Source organism: Ylistrum balloti, unplaced genomic scaffold (assembly GCF_031769215.1).
Source record: "Ylistrum balloti isolate Yb309-2 unplaced genomic scaffold, AGI_CSIRO_Ybal_v1 Utg369596, whole genome shotgun sequence".
NCBI classification, from domain to species: Eukaryota; Metazoa; Mollusca; class Bivalvia; order Pectinida; family Pectinidae; genus Ylistrum; species Ylistrum balloti.
In genome coordinates, this window is record NW_026781879.1 from 232,439 (window position 1) to 247,196 (window position 14,758).

At 32.9% G+C, this 14,758-nt stretch overlaps 1 long non-coding RNA gene across 1 annotated transcript; it reads left to right on the forward strand.

Annotated features, from left to right (window-relative positions):
• The first annotated feature begins 542 nt into the window (after positions 1 to 542).
• On the forward strand, positions 543 to 1,529 carry LOC132545486 (uncharacterized). The gene is made up of 2 exons (XR_009554038.1): positions 543 to 877; positions 1,295 to 1,529. It is a non-coding gene; the product is annotated as an uncharacterized LOC132545486 (long non-coding RNA).
• The last annotated feature ends 13,229 nt before the right edge of the window (positions 1,530 to 14,758 follow it).

The following is a 14,758-nucleotide window of genomic DNA, read 5'->3' on the forward strand; positions in this document are numbered from 1 at the left end:
CAAACCCTCATAGAGAGGAATCCGGACCCAGGACAAAGCATCTAGAGAGGAATCCTGTCTCTGTACAAACCCTCATAGAGAGGAATCCTGTCTCTGTACAAACCCTCATAGAGAGGAATCCTGTCTCTGTACAAACCCTCATAGAGAGGAATCCTGTCTCTGTATAGAGAGGAATCCTGTCCCTGTACAAACCCTCATAGAGAGGAATCCTGTCCCTGTACAAACCCTCATAGAGAGGAATCCTGTCCCTGTACAAACCCTCATAGAGAGGAATCCTGTACAAACCCTCATAGAGAGGAATCCTGTCCCTGTACAAACCCTCATGACTAGTAAACACTGAAGGAGAAAGAGCCGTGTATATTACCAAGAAGTGGTAGACAACCTTTAACAACCCCCGATGGTGGCAAGAAAAACTCGCAAACTATTGTTTCAGCAGCTTGTTTATATAGAGCCAATAGACAGATTGGCAAAAATACAAAGAAGAAAATCATGTGATGCTGGTAGACTGCCAATGGTTGGTCGAGGGAATCCCTGGGGACATGAGCCAATGACAGGACTTGTACTTATGGACTACTACTGTGTCACGTAGATGTAACCTCCAAGGACATCTGCCAATGGTGATGGTTGTACTAAAGGGCCACTGGATCACATAACACTGGGATTAGGTGAGAGATAAAAAGTGCCAAATAAGACAGCCTTGATATGGCTTTTGTCATACCGCCATATGATAAAAGCAAATTCCCTTCACTCCTTGTTTCATAGATGACTTGGGTCATACTTTCAAACAAACATGATGGAAAAACTGAAGACACAGGTTTGGCTGCTAACCAAAACATCAATATCCCCTGCTGCCATCCTTCCTTTACTGGACACACAAGTGAGTATCAGGAATTTTCACACAATCATAAATTTCTAGTAGATACATGTACATGTATGATTTTATGTGGACCTCCTTACACTGACCTCTAACTTTATCTAAACCTCTTTACACTGACCTCTGACTTTATATAAACCTTCTTACACTGACCTCTGACTTTATCTAAATCTCCTTACACTGACCTCTGACTTTAACTAAACCTCCTTACACTGACCTCTGACTTTATCTAAACCTCCTTACACAGACCCCGGACTTCATCTAAACCTCCTTACACAGACCCCTGTCTTTATCTGGATTTCCTGACAGATGGTTGACGAGGTAGACAGACATCAGTGTTTATATACAATAGCTGATAAGTGATTTAACCAACAGAAGAATAGCATGTACTTAGTTCCCAATGCTGTATTGTTTTTATAGAGTGTTAATGCTGAAGCTCCTGACATACCTACTTTGTGGTGAGTTACAATGAACCTGCAAACAACAATGAAAAGTCTCCCAGGACTGAAGAATACAGTAAAGATCCTGCTAGTCTGTATACATTTCTTATTGACTTTTCCAACTCTACATAAATCACATATACCATTAAGGGAATGGAGTTGTGTCAGATTAGAAACTGTCAATACTTGGAAATTAATAAAAACTAAGTATAGAATTAGGATGACTTAAAATATGTAGAGGTAAAAAAAACATTCTTTTAAAACACACTACTACCCATATTGAACAGCAATCTGATTCTCTGTCTATAAACTGGCCCTAGGTAAAGGCATGAAAGAAAGATTTTTTTCTTCGAATTTAGAGAACAACCTAAACATGATTAATGATACTTCTAATTAAGTATGGAAGTCACTTGATAATTCTTTGATTTCAAAATATCACCCATCATAATGCAGCGATTCTCATGAAAATGTATATTTTTCATGAAGATGTTTACACTGTGATAACACATTAATCCACTAAAAAATAATAATTGTTTAGTTGAAACACAAGTAGCCAAAGCTGTATGTTAAAGCACATTAGAGTTACCTTCCTTATTCTACTCAATGCTGAGAAATGAAAACACACGAGAGTTACCTCCCTTGGTCTGTCACAAGAACATTACTTCTTATATATAAGGTAATGCAGACAAAGACTATATCATAAGACATGCTATAGTGGTGATGAGGATGAACAAAGTTGTTTCATAAGACACAAAGTGCCATGGTAAAGACTTAGAAAGTTGTAGCATAAGACACAAAGTACCAGTGACAAAGACTTACAAAGTTGTAGCATAAGACACAAAGTACCATGGACAAAGACTTACAAAGTTGTAGCATAAGACACAAAGTACCATGGACAAAGACTAATGATAACTGATGAAGAATATTGTATCTATACATACAGTATCCTTGACGAAGACTAAGAACGTATCATTACACACACAGTATTGTGGATAAAGACAATATCATTAGACACTAATAATGTTGCATTATTTGACATGGTTTCCTAAAAAAGAACTTATAATGTATAATATGGATGTAATGGGGATAGAACATATAGGATAATTTGCAGCAGAAGTTACTAATATGGTTCTTACATAATAAGTTCCAGGCTAAGAATATATATAGAAGACCCTTTACTACACTACCTAGACTGTCAAGACTCATCCACATCATAAAAGATAAGAAATCACACCTCTGTGAACTGCTGAAGAAACCTGTAATCAAAAGTTATAGAATGGTTGTATGTAAACATTGCATAGATATGTCAGTGATGCAGTGTAATAACCTGTAGGACAGTACATTCTACCTGTATGACAGTACACTCTATCTGTTTGACAGTACATACTACCTGTAGGACAGTACATTCTACCTGTAGGACAGTACATACTACCTGTATGACAGTACATACTACCTGTAGGACAGTACATACTACCTGTATGACAGTACATACTACCTGTAGGACAGTACATACTACCTGTATGACAGTACATTCTACCTGTATGACAGTACATACTACCTGTAGGACAGTACATTCTACCTGTAGGACAGTACATTCTACCTGTAGGACAGTACATACTACCTGTATGACAGTACACTCTATCTGTTTGACAGTACATACTACCTGTATGACAGTACATTCTACCTGTATGACAGTACATACTACCTGTATGACAGTACATTCTACCTGACAGTACATACTACCTGTAGGACAGTACATACTACCTGTATGACAGTACATTCTACCTGTATGACAGTACATACTACCTGTATGACAGTACATACTACCTGTAGGACAGTACATACTACCTGTAGGACAGTACATACTACCTGTATGACAGTACATACTACCTGTATGACAGTACATTCTACCTGTATGACAGTACATACTACCTGTATGACAGTACATACTACCTGTATGACAGTACATTCTACCTGTATGACAGTACACTCTACCTGTATGACAGTACATTCTACCTGTTTGACAGTACATACTACCTGTATGACAGTACATTCTACCTGTATGACAGTACATACTACCTGTATCTGTATGACAGACTAGTACAGTACATTCTACCTGTATGACAGTACATACTACATGTATGACAGTACATTTTACCTGTATGACAGTATATTCTACCTGTATGACAGTACATACTATCTGTATGACAGTACATTCTACCTGTATGGTAGTACATACTACCTGTACGACAGTACATTCTACCTGTATGACAGTACATTCTACCTGTATGACAGTACACTCTATCTGTTTAACAGTACATACTACCTGTATGACAGTACATTCTACCTGTATGACAGTACATTCTACCTGTATGACAGTACATACTACCTGTGTAACAGTAAATTCCCCTGTAAGAAAGCTGTCAGATATACAGGTATTCTGTCATTGTATTTATCCTTTCAGGTTACATGTTAACTGTTAAAATTTGCTGTTACCATAGATTGTCAATAGGCATGTCAGAAGTAAGTAGAAATGTGAAGGATATACAAGGCACAGGAAAGGAAAGAAAATGTAATCATACAGCAGTTAGTATCATCAGTCCATACCACCAGTGTTTATTCTTTATAAAGTGTTGCTTGTTAAACATTGGTGCTGTACACTGTATGATAATGTTTACAAATCATATGTGTATGATGAGGTATCATACACTTTATTGTGTGATGATGTATGTATCTTACCTGTAAGATGTCTGTTTATGGAAAGAAAACTGAGGATGTTTGGTCACATCTTCATTGTCACTGTCAGATGGGATGCTGGAGCATTCTGCCATCCTCTCAAAGAACGTGTCCTTCTCTTCATAGAGCATTCATAATAACATCACTTAGGCTGTAACATAGGAAATACCATCAAACATTAATGAGGCAAACATTGGAATAGGGTAATGTGGTCAACATTACAGCACTAATATCTCACACAGCAATCACCCACAATCTAATATATATATCAGCAACATTCATCCAATCCTTCTGTATGTTTTAGTGTCAGAAAACAAGAGGTCCTCAGGGCCTGCATTGCTCACCTGGCTAATTCAGCTATTCAGCCACTTATTTAAGAATTTCAAACAAGACAAACAATGTCCAATATAATTTCCTTGATTGGGTCCCAACCTTATGGTCAAAAAGGGGTCAAATTTACCATTCATAAAAATTGTTTCAGATCAAACTTGTCCTGGTATGGAAGAAGGACTTTTAAGATCTTCAATTTCCAAATCTGGGCCCACCTCTCCTACCCTTTGGGGGCAAAATACAGTTTATACAGAATTTAGTCCCCTTATCCCATTAATACTTCAGACCAAATTTGGCCAAAATCCATTCATTCTTATAGGAAGAGGAAGATTTTAAATAACTTGCAATATTTACCCTTTTGGACCCCACCCCTGAGGCCCTTGGAAACTGAGAACCATTCTTTCCACAAACATTATTTCCCTTCCCTAAAGAATACTTCTAACTTTTTTTTAAGGATTTACTCAATTTTTCCTAATGGGGCCCTTCCCACCCCAGAGGACTGAGACCCATCATTTATACAAAATTAATATCCTTGCATTAAACAACAATGCTTCAGGCTAAATTTGGTCAAAATTCAATCATTCTTCTAGGTGAAGTAGAATTTTTAAAAAAATTGCTCTATTTCCTCTATTGGGCACCGTCTCTCCCGCCAATACCATCCCCTGGGGCCGAGACCTACAATTTATACAAAATTGATTCTCCCAACAATTCTTCAAATTTAGGCAAAATCCAATCATTCCTACAGGAGGAGCAGGATTTTAAATTTCTCCTTTTGGGACTGCCCTGCAATGCCCCTAGGGGCCAAGACACATCATTTACAAAAAATGTGTTCTGTTTTCTCTAGGGATGATTCTGACCAAATTTGATCAACATTCTGTAAGTGGTTAATGACTAGTAACAATTTGTATGAAAATGATGATGGATGGATGACAGATGTCGTGGTATACCATAAGGGCCCAAAATATTCAATATATATCAGCAGCAGTCATAATATCCCAATATTTATCTAGTGACAATATATAACAATATTGTCTAGTGTCTATATAGAACAATATTGTCTAGTGTCTATATAGAACAATATTGTCTAGTGTCTATATTGTCTAGTGTCTATATGGAACAATATTTATCTAGTGACAATATATAACAACATTGTCTAGTGTCTATATAGAACAATATTTATCTAGTGACAATACACCACAATATTGTCTAGTGTCTATATAGAACAATATTTATCTAGTGACAATATATAACAATATTGTCTAGTGTCTATATATAACAATATTGTCTAGTGTCTATATAGAACAATATTTATCTAGTGACAATACACCACAATATTGTCTAGTGACAATATATAACAATATTGTCTAGTGTCTATATAGAACAATATTTATCTAGTGACAATGCACCACAATATTGTCTAGTGTCTATATATAACAATATTGTCTAGTGTCTATATATAACAACATTGTCTAGTGTCTATATATAACAATATTTATCTAGTGACAATACACCACAATATTGTCTAGTGTCTATATATAACAATATTGTCCAGTGACATTATATCTCAATATTTGTGTAGTGATATTACATCACAATATTAGTCTAATGACTGATATATATATATATATACATATTAGATAACTTGTATATATAGATCCAAGTGTGTACTGATTTGTCCGAGTCACTGACTGATTTGAGGACAGTCACCAACAGAGATATAATATATGGAGAATAACGATCACCTGTCTTCTGTGTGCCACTACTCCAACTGGGTTGTCATGGAAACATGATATTGATAACTTCTCCTGAAAGCTCAGTAATGCACCTGAATATTTGAACTGGCAAGAAAGCAGATACATATGTGGAGATGATGGGAAAATCAGGAATTAGTCATCAGCCCCAGCAACCTGGTCTACAACACTATAATCAGCCATCTTTATCGTCTGCTGGCTACCTCCTAGGTAACTCTACAGCTAAACCTCGGGTTGGTGGAAAAAGATTACCAATCATTGAAAACTCATCCTACCATTAAACCACAATAATCAGAAGTTCTTGTAATATTGTTTCACATCAAATATTGATGGATCCTATCTAATGTGGTTGATATCATATCAAAGATACCTATATACTATCTCACTATCTAATGTTATTACTGTCAATATCACAATCTAATGTTATCACTGTTAATATCACTATCTAATGTTATCACTGTTAACATCACTATCTAATGTTATCACTGTTAATATCACTATCTAATGTTATCACTGTCAATATCACTATCTAATGTTATTACTGTCAATATCACTGTCTAATGTTATCAATGTTAATATCACAATCTAATGTTATCACTCTCAATATCACTATCTCACTATCTAATGTTATCACTGTTAATATCACTATCTCACAATCTAATGTTATCACTGTCAATATCACTGTCTAATGTTATCACTGTTAATATCACAATCTAATGTTATCACTCTCAATATCACTATCTCACTATCTAATGTTATCACTGTTAATATCACTATCTAATGTTATCACTGTTAATATTACTATCTAATGTTATCACTGTCAATATCACTATCTAATGTTATTACTGTCAATATCACTGTCTAATGTTATCACTGTTAATATCACTATCTCACAATCTAATGTTATCACTGTCAATATCACTGTCTAATGTTATCACTGTTAATATCACAATCTAATTTTATCACTGTCTGTATCACTATCTAATGTGTTCACTGTTAACATCACTATCTAATGTTATCAATGTTATCACTGTCTAATGTTACCACTGTCAATATCACTATCTAATGTTATCACTGTCAATATCACTGTCTAATGTTATCACTGTCAATATCACTATCTAATGTTATCACTGTCTGTATCACTATCTAATGTGTTCACTGTTAACATCACTATCTAATGTTATCACTGTTATCACTGTCTAATGTTACCACTGTCAATATCACTATCTAATGTTATCACTGTCAATATCACTTTCTCACTATCTAATGTTATCACTGTCTGTATCACTATCTAATGTTATCACTGTTAATATCACTATCTAATGTTATCACTGTTAATATCACTATCTAATGTTATCACTGTCAATATCACTATCTAATGTTATCACTGTTAATATCACTATCTAATGTTATCACTGTTAATATCACTATCTAATGTTATCACTGTTAATATCACTGTCTAATGTTATCACTGTCAATATCACTATCTAATGTTATCACTGATAATATCACTATCTAATGTTATTACTGTCAATATCACTATCTAATGTTATCACTGTTAATATCACCATCTAATGTTATCACTGTTAACATCACTATCTAATGTTATCACTGTTAATATCACTATCTAATGTTATCACTGTCAATATCACTAACTTATGTTATCACTGTTAATATCACTATCTCACTATCTTATGTTATCACTGTTAATATCACTATCTAATGTTATCACTGTTAATATCACTATCTAATGTTATCACTGTTAATATCACTGTCTAATGTTATCACTGTCAATATCACTATCTAATGTTATCACTGTTAATATCACTATCTAATGTTATCAATGTTAATATCACTATCTTACTATCTAATGTTATCACTGTCTAATGTTACCACTGTCAATATCACTATCTAATGCTATCACTGATAACATCACTATATAATGTTATCACTGTTATCACTGTCTAATGTTACCACTGTCAATATCACTATCTAATGCTATCACTGATAGTATCACTATCTAATGTTATCACTGTTAATATCACTATCTCACTATCTAATGTTATCACTGTCAATATCACAATCTAACGTTATTACTGTCAATATCACTATCTCACTATCTATTGTTATCACTGTTAATATCACTATCTCACTATATAATGTTATCACTGTCAATATCTATATCTCACTATCTAATGTTATCACTGTTAATATCACTATCTCACTATCTAATGTTATCACTGTTAATATCACAATCTAATGTTATCACTGTCAATATCACAATCTAATGTTATCACTGTCAATATCACTATCTCACTATCTAATGTTATCACTGTTAATATCACCATCTAATGTTATCACTGTTAACATCACTATCTAATGTTATCACTGTTAATATCACTATCGAATGTTATCACTGTCAATATCACTAACTTATGTTATCACTGTTAATATCACTATCTCACTATCTTATGTTATCACTGTTAATATCACTATCTAATGTTATCACTGTTAATATCACTATCTCACTATCTAATGTTATCACTGTTAATATCACTATCTCACTATCTAATGTTATCACTGTTAATATTACTATCTAATGTTATCACTGTTAATATCACTATCTAATGTTATCACTGTCAATATCACTATCTAATGTTATTACTGTCAATATCACTATCTAATGTTATCACTGTCAATATCACTATCTAATGTTATCACTGTCAATATCACTATCTAATGTTATTACTGTCAATATCACTGTCTAATGTTATCACTGTTAATATCACTATCTCACTATCTAATGTTATCACTGTTAATATCACTATCTCACTATCTAATGTTATCACTGTTAATATTACTATCTAATGTTATCACTGTTAATATCACTATCTAATGTTATCACTGTCAATATCACTATCTAATGTTATTACTGTCAATATCACTATCTAATGTTATCACTGTTAATAACTATCTAATGTTATCACTGTCAATATCACTATCTAATGTTATTACTGTCAATATCACTATCTAATGTTATCACTGTTAATATCACTATCTCACTATCTAATGTTATCACTGTTAATATCACTATCTCACTATCTAATGTTATCACTGTTAATATTACTATCTAATGTTATCACTGTTAATATCACTATCTAATGTTATCACTGTCAATATCACTATCTAATGTTATTACTGTCAATATCACTATCTAATGTTATCACTGTTAATATCACTATCTAATGTTATTACTGTCAATATCACTATCTAATGTTATTACTGTCAATATCACTATCTAATGTTATCACTGTTTATATCACTATCTCACTATCTAATGTTATCACTGTTAATATCACTATCTCACTATCTAATGTTATCACTGTTAATATTACTATCTAATGTTATCACTGTTAATATCACTATCTCACTATCTAATGTTATCACTGTTAATATCACTATCTCACTATCTAATGTTATCACTGTTAATATTACTATCTAATGTTATCACTGTTAATATCACTATCTAATGTTATCACTGTCAATATCACTATCTAATGTTATTACTGTCAATATCACTATCTAATGTTATCACTGTTAATATCACTATCTAATGTTATCACTGTCAATATCACTATCTAATGTTATCACTGTCAATATCACTATCTAATGTTATTACTGTCAATTACTGTCAATATCACTGTTAATATCACTATCTCACTATCTAATGTTATCACTGTTAATATCACTATCTAACTATCTAATGTTATCACTGTCTATATCTACTGTTACCAGTTCTATATTTTGTTTCCACTCTCAGTATCTATTGTTTTCATCACCTTGTATCTATTGTTTTCATCACCTTGTATCTATTGTTTTCATCACCTTGTATCTATTGTTTTTTTTCATCACCTTGTATCTATTGTTTCCATCACCTTGTATCTATTGTTTTCATCACCTTGTATCTATTGTTTTCATCACCTTGTATCTATTGTTTTCATCACCTTGTATCTATTGTTTTCATCACCTTGTATCTATTGTTTTCATCACATTGTATCTATTGTTTTCAGTACTCTCAGTATATATTTTGTGTACCAGTGGTATCCTGGATATTGTTGATGTTGTTACAATATCACATCAAAACTGCCAATTCTTAAAAGCTGTTTCGTGATGGTTTGATAATAAGATAGTGTCAGAATACCTTTATAGATGATATCTTAGAATTAAACATTAAAATTCCACAAGGCTTGCAAATACTCATCAACATGCCTGGTAATGAAAAGCTGTGCTGTAGCAATATATACCTATACATGACACATTCACAAGTTGTAAATTTCATCACACAATTACAGTAGATAGTATAAATATTGTTTAAGGGGTTGAATATTTCTGCTGTCCTCTCCCACCATCTATCTCATCACACAATTACAGTAGATAGTATAAATATTGTTTAAGGGGTTGAATATTTCTGCTGTCCTCTCCCACCATCTATCTCATCACACAATTACAGTAGATAGTATAAATATTGTTTAAGGGGTTGAATATTTCTGCTGTCCTCTCCCACCATCTATCTCATCACACAATTACAGTAGATAGTATAAATATTGTTTCAGGGGTCGAGTATTTCTGCTGTCCTCTCCCACCATCTATCTCATCACACAATTACAGTAGATAGTATAAATATTGTTTCAGGGGTCGAGTATTTCTGCTGTCTGCTAAATCTCCCACCATCTATCTCATCACACAATTACAGTAGATAGTATAAATATTGTTTCAGGGGTCAAGTATTTCTGCTGTCTGCTAAATCTTCCACCATCTATCTCATCACACAATTACAGTAGATAGTATAAATATTGTTTCAGGGGTCGAGTATTTCTGCTGTCTGCTAAATCTCCCACCATCTATCTCATCACACAATTACAGTAGATGGTATTAATATTGTTTCAGGGGTCGAGTATTTCTGCTAAATCTCCCACCATCTATCTCATCACACAATTACAGTAGATAGTATAAATATTGTTTCAGGGGTTGAGTATTTCTGCTGTCTGCTAAATCTCCCACCATCTATCTCATCACACAATTACAGTAGATGGTATTAATATTGTTTCAGGGGTCGAGTATTTCTGCTAAATCTCCCACCATCTATCTCATCACACAATTACAGTAGATAGTATAAATATTGTTTCAGGGGTCGAGTATTTCTGCTGTCTGCTAAATCTCCCACCATCTATCTCATCACACAATTACAGTAGATAGTATAAATATTGTTTCAGGGGTCGAGTATTTCTGCTGCCCTCTATATCTCTCACCATCTTTCCGTGTTTGACTAGAAATCCAGATTTCATAGATTTCTGTATAACCAATGATAAAACGTTTGATAAAACACACAAATCCCTGCCATATAACAGTCGGCCTACAGCACTGGAAAATCAATACACATTCTAAATATATTAGGCTGTGCACAGGCTCTTGCATCTACCTCACACATTACAAGGACAAATGATCACTTCACCATCACAGAAATCAAGTGCAATCTGTGATTGCTAAGTTTACCAGCAGCAGTCATTGCATAATTATATTTTTTTCAACGTCTTATTTTTCCGAGGACAAATGTCATTTTTATAAGCCTTTCACTTAGCACTGCATTTTGACATAAAAAAAAGTTAAGTCTAAAAATACAGTCAAACTTCAAGGTTGTGAAGCATAAAGGACGACCAAAACACTTTTGATATGTTGAGACCTTGAATGGTTAGTGGTGGGGGTTATATCAACATTTTCCGGTTCATAACTATGGTTGATGACACAACCTTTCTACCGATACGTTGAGTGAAAAGAGACATTCTTATCTTAAAACAAAACACTTTCATCCATGAAAGTATAAAAACATCCCCTTAAATAGAAATCAAAGAGAAATTGAAAATGTTGACTTATAAGTTTACATTTGTGCCTTCATTTGACCCAGTATATGTATATCATGGAACAATTTTAAATGACTGTGACACAGTATATCATGGAACAATTTTAAATGACTGTGACACAGTATATGTATATCATGGAACAATTTTAAATGACTGTGACACAGTATATGTATATCATGGAACAATTTTAAATGACTGTGACACAGTATATCATGGAACAATTTTAAATGACTGTGACACAGTATATCATGGAACAATTTTAAATGACTGTGACACAGTATATGTATATCATGGAACAATTTTAAATGACTGTGACACAGTATATGTATATCATGGAACAATTTTAAATGACTGTGACACAGTATATGTATATCAGTATATGTATATCATGGAACAATTTTAAATGACTGTGACACAGTATATGTATATCATGGAACAATTTTAAATGACTGTGACAAAGTATATGTATATCATGGAACAATTTTAAATGACTGTGACATAGTATATGTATATCATGGAACAATTTTAAATGACTGTGACATAGTATATGTATATCATGGAACAATTTTAAATGACTGTGACACAGTATATCATGGAACAATTTTAAATGACTGTGACCCAGTATATGTATATCATGGAACAATTTTAAATGACTGTGACCCAGTATATGTATATCATGGAACAATTTTAAATGACTGTGACACAGTATATGTATATCATGGAACAATTTTAAATGACTGTGACACAGTATATGTATATCATGGAACAATTTTAAATGACTGTGACACAGTATATGTATATCATGGAACAATTTTAAATGACTGTGACACAGTATATGTATATCATGGAACAATTTTAAATGACTGTGACACAGTATATCATGGAACAATTTTAAATGACTGTGACACAGTATATGTATATCATGGAACAATTTTAAATGACTGTGACACAGTATATCATGGAACAATTTTAAATGACTGTGACACAGTATATGTATATCATGGAACAATTTTAAATGACTGTGACACAGTATATCATGGAACAATTTTAAATGACTGTGACACAGTATATGTATATCATGGAACAATTTTAAATGACTGTGACACAGTATATGTATATCATGGAACAATTTTAAATGACTGTGACAAAGTATATGTATATCATGGAACAATTTTAAATGACTGTGACACAGTATATGTATATCATGGAACAATTTTAAATGACTGTGACAAAGTATATCATGGAACAATTTTAAATGACTGTGACACAGTATATGTATATCATGGAACAATTTTAAATGACTGTGACACAGTATATGTATATCATGGAACAATTTTAAATGACTGTGACACAGTATATATCATGGAACAATTTTAAATGACTGTGACACAGTATATGTATATCATGGAACAATTTTAAATGACTGTGACACAGTATATGTATATCATGGAACAATTTTAAATGACTGTGACACAGTATATGTATATCATGGAACAATTTTAAATGACTGTGACACAGTATATCATGGAACAATTTTAAATGACTGTGACACAGTATATCATGGAACAATTTTAAATGACTGTGACACAGTATATCATGGAACAATTTTAAATGACTGTGACACAGTATATCATGGAACAATTTTAAATGACTGTGACATAGTATATGTATATCATGGAACAATTTTAAATGAATGTGACACAGTATATGTATATCATGGAACAATTTTAAAAGACTGTGACACAGTATATGTATATCATGGAACAATTTTAAATGATTGTGACCCAGTATATGTATATCATGGAACAATTTTAAATGATTGTGACCCAGTATATCATGGAATGGTATATCATGGAACAATTTTAAATGACTGTGACACAGTATATGTATATCATGGAACAATTTTAAATGACTGTGACACAGTATATGTATATCATGGAACAATTTTAAATGACTGTGACACAGTATATCATGGAACAATTTTAAATGACTGTGACACAGTATATCATGGAACAATTTTCAATGACTCACAGCATTAAAGTGGTCTTCACGTGTAATTACTTCAAGACATAAACTTTATAGGCACTAATGAATTTAAAAGAAAGCAAATTAATATCATAATGCATTCTGTCCCAGAACAACAGCTCTGACATCACACATCTTAGGTCATAAAGATTACAAGGGTGTTTGCTAATGTTCTGACGACAGTTAGTCTGAAACAATAGGAGAACGCATGATTGACAGATAAATCCTTGTGTTTCTCATGCTTTTATGAATAAAACTGAATACTGACGCTAGGATTTCCTCCGATTGTTTTCGCAATTAGATGTCACTGCTTGTAAGTAAGCAATTAAACTTTAATCTATGTCCAGTCATTAATAAACCCCCGTAACACAGAGCCAATGACATCAAGCTATCGTAATCTCATTGTCATGTAGCACTCTTTGTTGAAATGTGTGAAATTTCGTCGCTTGGCGAAAATACCTGTACAGTACAAGTAAGTGATTTGTTCAAATCAGTAGGTGTCAATGACTGTGGTATCATTGCTAACAGTCCATGAAAAAACTTTGATACTTAGAAAAGTTTGATTTATAAAACTTTGATTCATAAAGGAACAAGTTAGTTGTAATATATAGGAATAAAATTTGGATCAGACAAAATATTTTATACATTGAGAAATTTGAATTACCAAAGTTGGATTCATAGAAT